Here is a 17,776-nt window from a genome sequence, read left to right on the forward strand (position 1 = left end):
ATCAAGTAATCATGGATGATAAACTAAATCATTTAGAATAATATCGAAATATCACTTGCACATCTAAAGCATACATTTCAAATTAGATTAGAGGTATTTAATTCACATCGAATCCAATTCATCAATTATCTTAAGGAATTAAAATTAATAAATCAATTCACTACATTAAGCAATTAATGAGATAAATGACCAAGGAAAAATAGTAGGGCTAATTATCAAGATGTGGAAAATCTTGAAGGGTGATCCTCACCTTACAAGTCGCGTTGCGATCTAATGTTGAAAAGAGTCAAATTGAGTTCTAGATTGGATCCTAATAAAAATTACTAACATTGAACAATTAGATAATTCAGGATTTGTTTAAAGTAGATTTGAACATGGAATTAGGTGTTTGGGGAAACCTAATTTCCTACATTAAATTAGAACATAAATGTCTAAACACTAAATGTTTCGCTAACTGCAACTCAATAGGAGATTAAAGATATTCTGAACACGGTCCAGTTTGAAACTCAACAAGTAGACCAAAAGATACATTAACAACTTAAATTACTCTAATTAAGTCATCAATAAGAGACTTAAGACTAACTTACCTCAATGATTTCAACTCAGCTTTCCCAATTCAACTAGGAGTTGAATCAATTCGAACACAAAACTTGAACTTACGCGACTTGGTGGACTTGGACTGACTCAATCATACTCTATGTTGACCCAAGAGTTTCTTAGCATGTCGGGAAACCTCTAACCAACAACAATCTTGGTGTGGCTGGACCTCTTTTCATCAGGAACCCAAGTCTGACTCGGCCTGAGTCAACCGAGTTATCCACTTAGCCCCACCCTTTTCTTTCTCCTTCTTCTTATTCTCCTTCTTTTCTTTTCACTAGCCTTTTATAAGGTTTGAATTCAAGCTAGACTCAGACCCAGCCATCCCGAGCCAAGACCCAGGGATCGAACTCAGTTCGGACTCAGCAGCCGGTTAGGTTTCTATTAGCCAAACTCGACTCATCTCTCGAACTCAGTGAGCAGTCATGGTCCAGCCCACCACTCTCCTTTTATCTCTTTCTTCTGCCTTGGCTGTTCCAGCAGGGGACGTTAGACCCAACTCGATAGTGAGTCAGAGGCCCGGCTCGGTTTGAACGGAGTCGACTGGCAACTCAACCCATCTCTTCCTTTCCTATCTCTTTCTTTCTATCATCTTCTTCCTCTTTATGATTCTCCTCTTCTTCTACTCTTAAAGACAGAGAGGACAAGACTCGAACGAAACTCACCTGGTTGGTTGCAGACTCAGCACGGACTCAAGACTCGGTGCAGGCATGAAGCAGGATAGTGGCCCCGCTCTCGCATCCTCTCTCTCTCTCTCTCTCATTTTTTTCTTCTTATTTTCCTTCTTTTCTCTTCATCTTCTCCTGCTTCTCTATTACAGGCGTTCAACAACCGAACCAGACGAACTCGGCCCTGATTTTTGCAGCAACTCGAACTGAGTCGACTCCATTGGGTGCGGCAATGGTAGTGGTGCCTTTTCTCTCTCTATATCTCTTTCCCCTTTTTTTGGAAAGAATGACCTAAATGGCAACCTTAAATAGGCTTTCCAAATCCTATTCTAGACGTTTCGGAGGTAACTAATCCATGCGATTAGTTATGGCTCGTATGTTAATCTGCTTGCAGTCTTGGAGATTTACATTAATATCATTGTTCATGATGAAAATCGATTGCATATCTTGATCCACTCTTATCAACATGTTTCTGGGTGAGTGGCCTACTAGATGGCCCACTATGATCAGAGATCATGACCGATTTACGGATGGTGTTGTTCCTTGGCTGATTGGAGAAGATAATGGCCATGATCCTACAATCCGAGGCTTAGGGATGGTCCGGATTGGATCATTGGACACTATGGGGTCCCTATTTTCGATGGTTATTAGCTCCCTTAATGGGTCCAAATGCAACATATGACGGCGGAAGGGAAAACTTGAACCACAGTCAAAGAAGCCCTAAAATGGGTGGCTGAGATTTATACCAATGGAGGGCTGAGATTTTCAGAGGCAGATGCACGTGCTTTGCCAGCGTGGGAAGGGGAAAACCAAAAACTTCCCACTTTCGGGAATGACCGCGTGCACAACTCCACTTTTGATGGAAATCGTATGCCCATGCATGCGTCTCAACGCGTGCGAACATAGGGTTGTGGTCAAAATCCCCGTCTACATCTGATAGACGGTTTAGATCATCTATCATGATCAAGATGGTGGGCCCTAACTCGATCAAACGAACGCTATTTGTTTAAACAATGTTCGATGGGAAGTCAGGGAGTAAAAAAATCTCATTTTTATGGTTTTGTCGGGTCAACAGCGTGTTGACCCAGCTGCACTCTGCTGCACGTTGAGTGCACATCCTGCAAGTGCACGTGCAGGTTGGAAGTGGGGTCCACATTGATGTGTGATATGATCCACTCCGTTTAGTGCCTCCTACTAGTCCCATTAGGGATGAGGTAGATCTATGGATCAAGTGGGCCATAATTTTCATTTCTATTGCTTTGATGGTTGTATCGTACTGAATTTGAACGTCAACGGTAGTAAGGGTCAACGTGAGCATTTAACCAGAAATTAATGGCTATAATAAGGATTAGATGTCCTAATATATATTTATGATATTAAATATCATTTTTGCAATGTTTTAAATATCATTTTTATTATTAAATTTATTATTATATTTTCAATTATTAATTATTTATATTTAAATCCCATGGTTCTCTCTTTTAGAGATGTTTCGTATGTTTTTCAAAGATTAATTACTTATTTGTATTTAGATTTTTATATATATTTCTAAATTGTTCACGTGGGTCACATCCAGATTAGCGCTATTTATTCATTCGCTTAGTCCACTATAGGTCTTTAATTATAAAAATTTGATTATTTGGGTTTGTAACTGGGCCAAAATACATGGGTTTCAATATTTATTTATCGATTTATTTAAATTAATGGTTGAATTTATGAATTTGATATTCTAACTGTTGAGATTTGGTGGCAGATTGTTAAGTCTTGTGACTTATTAAATAATGGTTAATAACTTAGGTTTTCTGTACCCTCATATAGATTTTAATTTATAATGGTAACACTTGAGTACGCAAAAGTACGGGGTGTTACAGTACGCTACTATCCGTATCAACTAAGCACCTAAAATCATTAACTTCTCTTCTCAACCCCTTCATGAGGTTTGGGTATGGAAGGTCTTAGCTATGGATTTCACTAGATCTACATAGACTTCAGATCCGGGCCTTCACATGTTATTGCTCATATTAACTAAGTATACACTATTCTAGATTTATGAAAGACGTATGCTCTATGACTTACCAGGTATTTGGTTCCTGTCACATTAAAAATATGAATAACACACACACACACACACACACACATCCATCGTTTAGCCCATCCAACCATCAAACGATTCAACCTGGACGTCTAGTGGGCAGCCTAAGGGAAAGTTTTCCTGAGCATTTACAAAATAGTGACTCTGTTGGGGATAAGCCAATAACCAAAGGCTTGACTTGAAAAGCGAGTTATGCATTTTTAGGGCATTCATTCAAACTTCCAGTATCGTGCTAGTATACATATGTTACTTTAGTTTACTTTCTTGTAACCATTTAGCATTCTAGTTCTGTACTAGTGCTATTTACTTTTCTTGCAAGCATTAAGCATTCCAATCTTGCACTATGTTCACAACCCCAAGTGTGGGGTCACAATGTAGTAATAATCTCGGTAAGACCGAGGTCGAATCTACAGGGACTGAACTTGTACGCTTCTAAATTTAACTAGAAATAAAACTAGGAGAAGAGAAATATAGAATAACGTGAATAATTGTGATTAAGGTGAAAACTATCAATTAAAAGGAACTAGGGTGCCAAGGATCCACTTGTAGCTTCTTGGGATGCTACCATGTTTGATTTGGGCAATCTAACTGGAATTGGAGTCCTATCTTATCCAATTGGAAAAGAGAGATAATTAAATCTCTGAACTTCTCATGAACCTAATCTCAATGGATGAGAATTCTGAGGATTGGAAGTGATTCCATCACCTAACCATGCCTAGGAAATAATGAAAAACAACAGGATATACCAATCCCACAACTAATCATAGAAGAATTGTGAAGATTAGGAAGGATTCCATCACCCAACCATGCCCAAGTGATGATAGTGAACAACGGGACTTACTAATTTCACAATCTCAAATCAGGAAAAGAAGATATTCAAAGCAATTGCAAATCTATTGTAATTTGTCACAACAAACCATTAAAAACTAAAAATATTCCTTAATAAAGAACTAGAATCCATAAAGTTCAATAAAAACATGAATTAAAGCAAAACAAACTTCCCAATCATGCTACAAGCTTCACCTCTTAGCCCTAGCTTAGAGGTTTAGCCAACCATATATATGATTAAACTATAATCTTTTAAGAAAAGCATAAAAACAATTAAGGAAGAAGAACGCCCCAAACCCGGAAATTGGATTCGCAGGAATCCCGATCACCGAATCCGGTGCCGACAGCCTCCATAGTACCCCATTCTCGGGTCCTAGCGTCCATACGCCAGATTCCGATCCTGGGATCCTACAAGGAGGTTTTTTTTAAAATTTTTTTTGTACATTTAACTCATAATAAGCATAATCACAAGATTACCCCAATTCACAAAGGCAATATCATCATCACATATCCACTAATATAATCATTTGAGTACAATGCTGAAAGGGAAAATACATATATCAAAATCAAAGCTCCAGAATACAACTGCATGCTCCAAGCTCAACGCTGTTGCAACCTAATAACACCTGCACGCATTTATCGTGCATAAGCTTATAGAAAGCTTAGAGGGTGGTAAAAGTGTGTGCACAAGGTAAGTGCCAAGTATTCAATACAATGCCATCATCATACAATACCGAAAATACTAGTAATCCATAAGTCGTACATAATCAGAATAAGCAGAAATATTGACAAGGCAAGGAATTTTTAGAGCAAACAAAAATACTGACAAAGTCATAAATCACACGATAACAGAGTAAGCGAAAATATTAATAAGTGCATAAATCATATAATATTAAAATACACAATACAAATCAGTATGTAAACGAAGAGTCGTAGAGAGCCAAATATCAGATGCAGAGGATGCAATGCAATATACATTCCTGATAAGTAAAATGAATAGCGTCAACCATACCATATACTACGGATGTAATGCAACATGCAGTGCAAATGGAATGACCATGCTGGAGTGTGAAGTCGGGATGGTAGTACATAGTATCGCAGGCTATGGGGTCCATCACAATGGACTTCTATCCAAACTAGTCCCATACCTAATTTGGATGGTCAGACCCAATGTGGTAAACTCCTGATCTCAGGTTAGTCGCGCGCCCCAACCGAAATCCTGGCCATTGCGAAGGTACACGTAACAAATAGTTGCGCACCACCAGCCCGAGTGGATAGTGAATGATGAATGAATGAATGAGTATGCAACTCCTACTCACTAAGTCCACATATCAGTACGGTTCATCTCTGGGATCATCACCGGGGTTTAGTACACTCCAAATGGCACTGCCGCTCTCCCAGCCGCACAGTCCAAGTGAGCGTAAGAAACCTCACTATCCGCCTGGCCAATAGTCTGCCAATACCTATCCGGCACGTCGATAGCGGACCCATTCACGAGCTGGTCAAACTCAGCCTAGTATTGCCCCCTACCCTCGGGCGGGTAAGGCCACACCCCCTCCCAACCGACCACGACACAGTGGGAGACGCGGCCTCCTGGTATTCGGCACTCGGGCGCTCATGTATCCACTCGGTCTCGACATTGGGGCGTCTCTTAGCCTCGGAGGTTTAGGGATTTTCACCCAGGGACATCTATGGCGCCCGTATGCTAGAACTAAATATTTTCGGTGTCCCATTTGGCCATCCAAGATATGCCTGTGGATGTTACGGCCCTAGTGTCGCTAGGGCGTACAGTAATCATAATGCGAGATGCATGAGTCATACAATCCAGTCATGCATCAATCCTGCGCATACCGCGTGCTCATGTGAGATAACCTCCGCCTATCAGGGAGTCTCATAACAACATGCTCAATGACATATGCAATGATCAACCACATCTCATAACAAACATGCAGATGATGCGTATGGGCATGTATCATGATGCTATGCTGTCACATACTCATAATCGGTATCGACAATCAACCTCGACAATGTGGACATTTAACCAACATTGCCCCTAAGGAATGGCCTATATAGAGCCAAACATATATAATGGGCCCACAGCCTCACACAGAGGCCTGATATACAACACAGGGGGCCTTACTCAAGGACCACATATACACAACAGGTGGCCCTGCTCATGTACCTCAAATACATGACATGTGGGCCCTACACATGGGTCTCGAATACATCAAATGGGCTATGCATCATGGGCCATGAATACATCACAATGGGATCCATAACCTGGTCCTCAAATGCATCCCAATGGGCCTCACCGTATAGGCCTCATATACATCATATTAGACCTTAAACACGGCCTGAATGCACATCACAACGGTCCTCAAATACGGGCCGCATATACATCGCATTGGGCCTCAACAATCGGCCTCGATATTCGGCCTCAATAATCGTTACCGATAATCAACATATATAATCAGCACTGACAATCAGCATCAATGATCGGCACAGACAACCAGCATATATAAACAAGGCGGGGTCCATAGATAAACAACCAATCAACAATAATGTAAAGATCGGCTCTTAGACGTGGTTATATTAATCCGATAGCACGAAGCCATCTGTCTATGACGAATGGGGCCCACTTACTTGGGTTAACTCACGAAGAGAATGGGCCTAACAAGGCCTAAGGGAAGGTTACAATGAGGACATCTAATCGTCATTACCAATCAAGGTGGGTATTCAACCAACATTGCCCCCAAGCAGTGGCCCACATAGAGCCAAAAGTATCGTGGGCCCATGGCCTCATACAAGGGCCTTATACAATTACCATGGGTCGTATCAGTAGGCCGCCCCAATGGGCCTCATGAACATCAAGTGGGCCACATTATAGGGGCCGGATAAATGAAACACGTACATCATGGTGGGCCCTGCGATAACACGGTCGGTGGGCCTATGAAACACTGACATCAAGGTAGGTCTATACATATATAGCAAGTGGGCCTGCACCTTTAAATGGGCCCACCAAATGAACAGCTTGGATATACAATACATATACTGAGTGGGTCACACATCCAACGGACTAGATGGTGTGGCCAAATCACTTACATCAGGGTGGCCCATGCAGCACCGTCAAGATGGACGGTGTGTATGTGCAGCACAAGTCCAGGAGGACCCCACCTAGCAAAACGTCCAAATGGACGGTTGGATGGAACAGGTACCTTATGGTGGTCCGGTGTAAGTATACAGTGCATACATCGAGTGTGGGCCCCACGTCCACACAATGGACAGTGTGGGTGTCGCGTATACATCACATGAGCCCCAAGGCTGTGTTCAGAGAAAGAGGTGGGTTCCACCGTCCCAGACAATGGACGGTGGTGATTATAGCATGCATCATGGTGGGCTATCCACGTGGGGCCCACCCACTACACAGATATAGAATTATATATATAGTAACACCCAGATACATCAAGGTTCCCACGTACAGCATGGATAAAATACTATATCGTGTGTGTGGGTTATTACATGGGCCACACACCGATGAACGGCATAAACATCACAGTGGATTCCGCCGTCCAGAGAGCTTGACGGTGTGGATACAAGATACACGTCATTTGATGCCCACTTGGGTGAACGGTTGGATATACAACATACATCACAGTCAGGGCCCACCTAACCTACTGATGTCAGACAGCAGCATATGGCTGGTGTGGGGCCCACGTTCAAACAGATGTACGGTTAGGATATATCATATACATCATGGTCAGGGCCCCACCAGCAAATGGACGGTGTGCTCAGAACACACACATCACATTGGTTCCCAGAACCTGCAGACGTACACAGCAGCCCCCACCTACAAGATTTCCACTGTCCAGATGGACCGTGGGATGCAACACATACAAACATGGTGGTCCACCAGAGAAAATGGACGGACGGTTTAGATATAAAACGTATACATCAGAGGTGGGGCCCAGTAGGAAAATAACACACAGCAAGATGGGGCCCACTGCAAAACGTCCAGCCCACCAGCGGCTGGGGCTGTTGGCCGTCCCTCAACTGGACAGCCTGGTTGAAACACATGCACAAGGTGGGCCTCATAGCCCCTAGCTAGGCTTCAAGCAAAATTCATAGAGGACAAAATAATAATAATAATAATAATAATAATAATAAAACAAATGCTAAATGGCAGACATCAGTCCCGACTATTTCTCACGGTGTGGATCAACTGAGATTTGGATCTGTCCCATTCTCAGGCCCATGGCCTAAAATAGCATGGGAAATTGGATGGACAGTCAGGATGACATACATATCACGGTGGGTCCCATCTGGGGACAGTTCATTAGAACCTGTCCAGGTGGGCCAATATGGGTGGACTGGGTAAGACCCATGCGTCACGGCAGACCTGCTGCTGGGCAGATTTCTGCCCAGCGGGTGTTGTGCGGACCTCACGATCAAGGTAGATCGGAAGATGGATGGTGTGGGTGCACAGAACACATCAAGGTGGGGTCCACGCATGTGGCCCACCAACGCTGGAATCAGGCTGATATCTGTTTTGTCCTACCGTCCAGACAGTCAGCAGTCTGCAGAATTTTGCTGTTGCTGGTGCAGCTCAACAAAACATGGGATCTGGGCCATGCAGATGAACGACTGAGGATATAGAATACACACATCAAGGTGGGTCCACGGCAGTGTGGCCACTCGTTTGGGATTAAGCCGATATTTGTTTTCTCCTACATTCAGACCTGCTAGATGGTCTAGCCAGCAACCGTCCAGCAGCTCCTGGCTAGTCACGGCCCACCTGTCCTTATTGGATCTAGCCACAATGCTAATGGATGGTGTGGCTACATCCCCATACATATACAACAAGGTGGGGTCCACGACAGTGGGGCCCACTAGCGCTAAATCAATCTGATATTTGTGTTTTTCCTCTAAACAGAGCCTCAGCGAGGTACCCTTGTTAGGCGGGCATCATGGATAAAATACACCTACATGGTGGGCCCCACCCATAGACGATCCACCAAGAGCGTGGCACACATCCAGGTGGGCCATGAAGATGGACGGCTGGAGTATATAAAACACATATATCATGGTAGCCTGCAGCAGGACAGCAATCTGCTATTGGATCTGGCCCATCTTGGGCTCACGTCCTAAGATGGTCTCTCCAAATGGACGGCGAGTATACAGAGTAATACATCAAGGTGGGTTCCACGAGGGTGGGCCACTCCACTCCAACAAGAAAATCAAACTGATATTTGTGATTTCCCAACATCCAAATGGCCCTGCATAACCAGCCGGTCATGTAAACCCACACGGCCAGCAACACAGTCCACTTGCTGGACTGTGTGGATGAAGTATATACATCAAAGTGGGGTCCACGCGGTGGCCCACTAAGTTTGGAAGTCAAGCTAATATTTGTGTTTTCCTCTCCATCCGAGCTTGTGTGACCGACTGGCCACATAGGCCCAAAAATGGGCAGCAATGGGGCTGTTCGCTGGACAGTGGACGTCCCACTGGATGGACGGTCTAGATATAATACATGCATCATCAGGTGGGCCATGTCCATTAGGGAAAAAGAGAGGGGAGTAGAGAGAGAAAGAGAGAGAGAGAGAAGCACCCACAATGATCTTCTCCTTCTTCTTCTACCCATGGGTTCCTCAAGCCTTCTAGGACCTCTTCCAATGGTGGAGATGGGATTCTAACGGTTAGATTAGGAGTGATCTAAAGGTGAAAGGGCTAGAAATGGAGCTTGCTTGGGGACGTCCATGGCTAGTAATGGAATGAAGAGGGAGAGAGAGAGAGAAAGAGGGGTAAGAGAGAGATATGCAATGATGGCTTTGTAAGGCCTTATTAATTGTAAGGAGGCATGCCAACAATTATTGCTTTGACTAAAAGGCAATGATGACTTTGGGTGATGTCACCACAATTGAAAATGGTGCCAAGTGATAAGTGGGTCCCACAACATGCGATCCACGGCCTTTATAGTGCGCGGGTCACAACTTATGATTTGGACGTCGGATTGACACACGGGGCGCGGCGTTGGAACCGCGGCGACGACGTGGTCGCAATGGTGCAGGTCAAGGGCTAAATCACTTCGGGTTTACGGGATGAAACTCAAGGTCGTGCGCAAATGGAATTTAAGGGTCACAAGTCGCCGGAATTTGACCGGAAGGACCGCTATAATCTTTTAAGAAAAGCATAAAAACAATTAAGGAAGAAGAAGAAAGACTCATGGTGGCATCTCTCCGCGCTTTTGTTCCACTCCTTAAATCCCTAGAAGATGCCTAGGAACATCCTAGGGAATCCCATTTAAAGCTGTGAAACTCCAACTTTTGTACCAAGTTGAAAAAATCCAGAAACTGCCTCAAATTTATGTAGTCCATGCAAAATCTGCATAACCCTCGACTAATCAAGGACAACCTTCGACTGATCAACGGTCACCTCCGACTGGTTGAGGATGACAGGAATTTTGGAGTTCATGTTGCTGGAGTTCAAGCTGAAGGTTCTTCGACTAGTTGTTGAGGGTCAAATATTGCATAATAGACCCTAGTTATTACCTGATTTTATGAACATGATAATGTTTAACGTTCCATTTTAATCATGTTTTTGTTGCAAGGTGAATTTAAGAGCTTAGACTAAAAAGGATACGAAAGGCACGGATTTAATGCTCACTAATCACCAAGGTAATGGACGGATCTTAGGAGACTGAAATTGAAGAATTCACATGTCAAAGATCTAAGAAAATCAAATAATTAAAGATGAAGAAGCCTGAAAATCATCCTGAATGCAAAATCACAAGGTTCCCACCATCCATTTGTCTCAAAACTTTATATTTGGCCTAAGGATCATAAAGTAACCATACATGTAAAATTTTAGCCATTGGATCTTTGTGAAAGTGTCCCAATGGAAAGATTAGCCACAAAATCGCCGATTTGGGGCCCACCTGATATTTGGATATGCTTCAATTTTAATGAGGAAGCATGTGGTCGGAGTAGATTTCTCATGAACATCATGATGGGCCCCACCTTGGGGTGCGTGCGCACAGCGCACGTACTCTCGCAACACACTGGACCGGAAAGTTCGGTCAAAGCACGCTAACCCGATCTCCTTTCGAAAACGGAAGTTTCCATTTTTCTTTCGCCAGCGTCTGCATGGACAATTTCAGTGGGCCACTATCATCATCAGGTTCGATGATCCGTACCGTCCATTCAATCCAGAGCGTGGGGCCGACCATAGCCATGATGTCCTTTTACGACCATGCATGTGCACACACGAATATCTTATCCAAATGCAAGATGAACAGCAGTGTGATTTGATACAGCGGGCCACACCAAACTCTAGTAAAACCATCCATTCCTGACTGAAATTTTGCCATGAATCTAATAGACGAGGTGGATTTCTCTGAAAACATCATTGTGGGGTCCACTGAACACCTCAGCGCAGGTACGTGCGCAAGAAGACATCCAACGCTGCCTGATTTTCATGGCCATTGTGCGACCATGGTATTGATCAGATGGCTGATCCGGACCGTCCATCTTGTAGGCCATTCAAAACCGTCCAAAGGGATGTTGTTTTTAAAAGAAAGAAGGACTTTAGGAGAACTAGCGGGATCTGTGTTCTTGAGCTTTCACGCAAAGCTGCGCAAGCTGCTATATAAACAGACTTACGCACGCTGCCTTCTCCACCGCCTCTGTGCTTATAAAAGGAGAAGAGAATAGAGAGAGAGAGAGATCATCATCTGGATGTGGGAAGCAAAGGCGAGAAAGAGAGAGAGAGAGAGAGAGAGAGAGAGAGAGAGAGAGAGAGAGAGAGACGTGGAGACAGCTATTGAGTTTTCCTTCTCCTTTTCTTCTTTAGTTTTTTTTTTTGTTCTTTCCTTTAATATCTTTCTAAGTTTTAGATCATCATGTCTATGATGAACTAAACCTCTTAGCTAGGGCTAAGAGGTGAAGCTTGTAGCATGATGGGATGTTTTCTATGTCCTTGATTCATGTTTATTGAACCCTCTTTGATTCTGGTTTGGTTATAAGGAGTGCCTTTAGCTTTTAATGGTTTGTTGTGACTTAAATTGCAATGGATTTGTGATAGCTTTGAGCATGTTCTTTGCATTATTGTGATTATGAACGTAGGAACCCCTGTTGTTCACCATCGTCTCACGGACATGGTTGGATGATGGAACCCTTCCTAACGTTCATAATTCTCTCAGATTGATTGTGGATTGGTAAACTTCTGTTGTTTGCTTTGTCTCATGGGCATGGTTTTTTGATGGAATCACTTCTAGTTTTCATACCTATCATTCATAGAAAACTAGATCAAAGGAAGTTCAGTCTTGAGTTTTAATGAATTATCTTCCAATTGGATGAAGATGGGACTCTAAATCTAGTTGTGTTTATGAATCAAGCATAGATCTCCCTGATCTCTACAAGTGGATCCTTGGAAACCCTAGTTTCCCACTTTTGAATTTTACAAGTTTTAGGTACATAATTCACCATTATTCTCCCACATTCTCCTGATTTAGATTACATCTTCTTCTAGTTCTAGTTCTAGTTACTTTCAGAATACGTATAAGGTTCAGTAACTGTAGATTCGACCTCGGTCTTACCGATATTATTACTACATTGCAGCCATATACTTGGGGTTATGAACAAGTTTTTGGCGTCGTTACCGGGGACTAACGGTTGCATTTTTCTGAAATCAACTAGTTTTAGAATTATGTTAAGATTAGTGTTTTCTAATTTTAGGTTTTGGTTTTTCTCTTTGATTTTTAGAAACTAACCTAACTTTTCTATTTTGTAAGATCCTGATATACACTTTCTAAATTGGTAATATCTTTCTAATTTTTTCTACTTTTACTATTTTTACAATTAGTGTTTTATTTTCTAATTTTAGACACTTTCTAATTCTAGGATTTCTTTTATTTTTAGAAATTAACACACTTTCTAATTCTAGGTTTAGAACTTTCCTAATCAATTTTTAAAAACTTTCTATTTTAGGTTTTTAGAAGTTTTCCCTTTTTAGAAACTAGTTAACTTTCTATTTTAGGAACTTTCTAATTTTAGAATTTCTATTTTTAGAAACTAACTTGTTTTGTTTTGTTTTACAGGATTTTACTTAGGAACTTCTAATTTGGTAACTTCTTTCCAACACTTCTCTCTTTCTAATTTTAGATTTCTATTCTTTTCTTTCTTTTAGGTAGGTTAGATTTAGAAATTGAAGGCTGAGAGTGTTTCATGCCCAAGTGGGTCCGTGACAACACTCGACGTCTTTTGAGTGAAGGAGGATTGGTTGAGGGATTATCTATCTATCACAGGATTTGACACCACTCAAGATACTCAGAGTTAATTGAAGTGATGGCTGCAAATCAACTGGTCATTCAACTAGGAAGACAACCTCAACCTCAGGTTGAGGAAGTCCAGGATGAAAATGAGGTGCATCAAGCACCCCCACCTCATACTTTACGAGATTATTTACAACCAACTAGGGTGAGCATGCACTCATGCATGGTTTATTCAGAAAATACGGGATACATGGATATTAAGCCAGGGGTAAGCCAACTCCTTCCAAAATTCCATGGACTTGAATCTATAAGTCCATATCTGCACTTGAAAGAGTTTGATGAGATCATAACTACTTTATATTTTCCAAACGTGTCTGAAGACACAGTCAGGCTGAAACTCTTTCCCTTTTTTCTGAAAGAAAAAGCTAAGACGTGGTTGCATTCACTACGTTCAAGATTTATTGGCACATGGAATGACATGATAAGGGAGTTCATAAAGAAATTTTTTCCACATCATAAAACGAACACCCTTAGAAAGTCAATCATGAACTTCGCCCAAAAGGAGGATGAAACATTCTTCCAATGTTGGGAAAGGTTCAAGGATCTTGTCAGTTCATGCCCACAACACAGTTTTGAAACATGGCACATTACACACTATTTCTATGATGGTCTGACATCTTCCATGTGTTAATTAGTTGAGACAATGTGTAATGGGGAATTCATGAATAAAAATATCGATGATGTGTGGGACTACTTGGATAGACTTGCTAAAAATGAAAAATCATGGGATACCCAAAATCAAGCACCACTTTTAGGTCCACTCAATCAAAGGAGAGCGGTAGATTATGAAAGTGCCTTAGTTTGTCAATTAGCGTGAGTGTTGAGTTAGTAAGTCAAGTGAACCCCATAGGAAGATCATTTAAGCATCTGCCTCAAGTACATGTGTGCCCCGAACTCGTCAAAGGTAAACTTAGCCTCACATCCTATGTCCTAAAACACCCAGGTATTTAAATCCCTTAAAAATGGATAGAACAACATAGGGTTTAAAGTATAAAAACTATTTTGCAAAAAAGGAAAATTTCTAAGTTTTCAGCTTTTATCGAGGTCACCTCGATGAGATCGGACACCAGTTATCGATTTCCTCGACATTCAATCGATATTATCGAATTGAGGACTCATGTGTCCAGCAACCATTTTGATCTCTGGACAACATTATCGATGAATCGATGGAACAATCGATATCATCGACATTCAAATTTCGATATCGTCGAGACGGCTTGATAAATCGAATTCCAGTCTATTTGTGTCTAGCAAGCTTCTAAGGTAAATCATGCATTTATTGATGACTCGAAGGAAGCCTTAATATCCTCGGAATTCAAACTCCGATGATATCGATGGACCTTTGATGTTATCGACTTTGGACCAAATTGTCCAGCAAGCCTTTTAGAAAAATCTTAAATGACTCGAGGAATCGAGACTCCCTTGATAAAATTGATATTCAAATATCAATCATATTGAATCTAGGTCACTATCATCAAATTTGGATAATGGAATGTCCAGCGAGCTTATAGGATAATCTTCTATAGAAGATCGATGAATTAAACTAGGAATCGATATCATCGACATTTAAAATCCATTGACATCACCAAAGGATCGACAATATCGAAAGCCAGCAATCTCTTGTTTAGCCTGCTCTCTTGTTTTTCATTGTCGAGAAATCGAACCGTGGTTCGATGAAATCAGAGTTCAAAATCCGATGACATCGAAGAATGTTCGATATGATCGATCTATGCATAAGAGGTTCAACTGTAATTGTCAGAAGAGTTCGTTCCATCGATTGGTCCCTCGATGTCTTCGAAAGTATACGTTCGATGATATCGAAGATGGATCGATGAAATTGAACACTGTAAAAAAACTAACAACTTTATTACCATTGGATCTCTTTGCCTATTTAAGGAGAGCTTGCAATTGGTGTGGTATTGAGAAAAATAGAGAGAGCTTTGAGAGAGTTATTGCATATCATCTACCCCAAGCTCATTTTCTCATGGGAGTTCATTCCTCAATCCGCCCTCATCATTGATATTTAATACGGTGGCTTGATGAATGAACTTCCCCATTCAAGGATCATCTAGCTACTATCTTAATGGCAAATCATTAAGCTAGGATACCTTGAATGCTTGATAGCTTAGAATCTCTACTTCTCTAAAAATAGAAAAATATTTATTAGAGTAGGATTCCAATATAACCTTGACCCAACCCGTTGGCTTTATTGGAATATCATTAAGTGTTGCTGTAATAACCCCGGTCCTAACAGTTGATCTTGAACACTTGTACATAGAAACATCTTCACAGGGAAGGTGGTGAATGATAAGAGACATGGTAAAATACATTGACCTCATCCTATTTAAGATAAAAGTATTGAATTTTGGGGATGAAATTCTCTTTAAGGGGGGTAGATTGTAACACTTCATACATTTTAGTCCTTGAGTATTACCATGAATTTAGCCTATTATGTACACGTGTACGATACTAATCTAGAACATGAATCTGACCGATTAAGAATGATCTTCATCCATAAATTAAGTCATCCGACCGTTGATCATGTGGTTTGATATATGTACATTCCCTTGACTAAACCGGTGAATAACTCTTTATCTATAATGATTTAAATGTAAGTTCTTTTGTAATAACTTCTTAGAAATAAGCATAGAACCATGTAGAGCAATTAGATTTCCCGAAACTCTTAGATCAACAGTAATTATGAAAATGCCACTAACCTAGACCCTGAATTCGGGATTGTATATTTCCCATTATCCGTTTAGTGTGAAAATTTATACTATGCTTAATTATCATAAATTAACCATACACGTCGAATTTTAGCCTTTAGATCACGATAAACTAGCTACTTGACCTCTATATCCGTCCATACACTTATCAGATCAAAATTCTGATCTGTTAATGTTGTTCACCCCATATGATGCTTAACCCACCATTGAAATTAAAATCTAAGGAACTTACACATGTGAAAAAGTCACTCGAATCTAACGATATACATATCCTACCCCAACTACTTTAGAAACCCACTTTATATCCATCTATTTACGAAACGGACCGTACATGCACCTACGTACACAGTCGGAGTACTAACCATCAAATTCCGTTATTTTTAACAAGTCATCTGACCATCCGTTATATTTAGATCCTCCAAACGGGCTACGCGAATATCATGGTAAACTGACCATCATAAAGATCGTAGGGTATAAGTTCAAACCACTTGATAACTCGTCATTCAGATATGTTCAAACGTTGTTTCAAAGTACGGAGTGTGTTAGCCACTAAATGAGCATCTCGGCCATCCTTGGCCGATCGAGGCCCAAATTTAACCAGTTAAGGGATCTTGAGAAATAAGGAGTGGTGGTAAAGTTTCACTTCTTTTAAACAGTGCGGTGGGGAGGAATGAACGACAAAAGTTACCATAAGGGAGAATGACAATTTTGTAAATAAAACTAACACTATGCATAACACTGTTTAACCAAACTAAAGATTTAATGGTGAGTGTTGATTTCCACTTATTTAGATGGTGCGGTCCACCTAATTGACCAAACTTCCTCAAATTTTACCACGTGTCCTAACATAGTGAGACAAAGACGGTGAACGAGGTGGATTGCTCACCAAACATCGCAATGGACCCCACCTGATGCCATAGCCAATACGCATCTATGTTACGTGTTTGAAAAGAGACTAATGGACATTTGTACGATGAACTAATTAAATGTGTTGTTGCCCACCTGAAACTTAGAATTACCCTATATTTAGGTCCCTAGGACCCTTTTTCAACCGTTTGTGTTCAACTTTGAGGTGATCTGACCAGCAAACTAACTAGAATATGCAGTTAGAGCTAAAAAACAAGTGAACATTGGGAGTATAGCCCACCTAGACCTTGCATTTGCCCCATCTTTGGTCAAGGGCTGTGATGAGGCCACTAAAGTAGAATGGGCGGTGTGGATTTCATCAAATCCACTTGAGGACCCCATCTTGTTGATCATGTGTGTACACAACACATGCACCCGCCGTGCACTAGCTAGGAACGCCTGGTCAAACTGGCTCTGATAGAGTGTTTCTCTAAAAGGAGAAATACTCCCTCTCTTTCTACTGGTTTCAACAGCAGACATACGCGTGTCTGTAGATCTCATTAATGGTCCACCTGCACGGTCCATCTGGACAATCCTAACCATCCGTCTCGTTAAATGGGAGATGACAACCAGAACCATGCCCTCCATCCCCATTCACGCAACCATATGTGCACACAAACGTTGGCGCGAA

General features: G+C 41.4%; 1 non-coding gene across 1 annotated transcript; it reads right to left on the minus strand.

Moving 5' to 3' along the window:
* Window positions 1-13,979: 13,979 nt before the first annotated feature.
* Window positions 13,980-14,086, minus strand: LOC131244890 (small nucleolar RNA R71). Its single transcript, XR_009170661.1, has one exon. It is a non-coding gene; the product is annotated as a small nucleolar RNA R71 (small nucleolar RNA).
* Between the last annotated feature and the right edge of the window lie 3,690 nt (window positions 14,087-17,776).

Source organism: Magnolia sinica, chromosome 4 (assembly GCF_029962835.1).
Source record: "Magnolia sinica isolate HGM2019 chromosome 4, MsV1, whole genome shotgun sequence".
In the NCBI taxonomy this organism is placed as follows: Eukaryota; Viridiplantae; Streptophyta; class Magnoliopsida; order Magnoliales; family Magnoliaceae; genus Magnolia; species Magnolia sinica.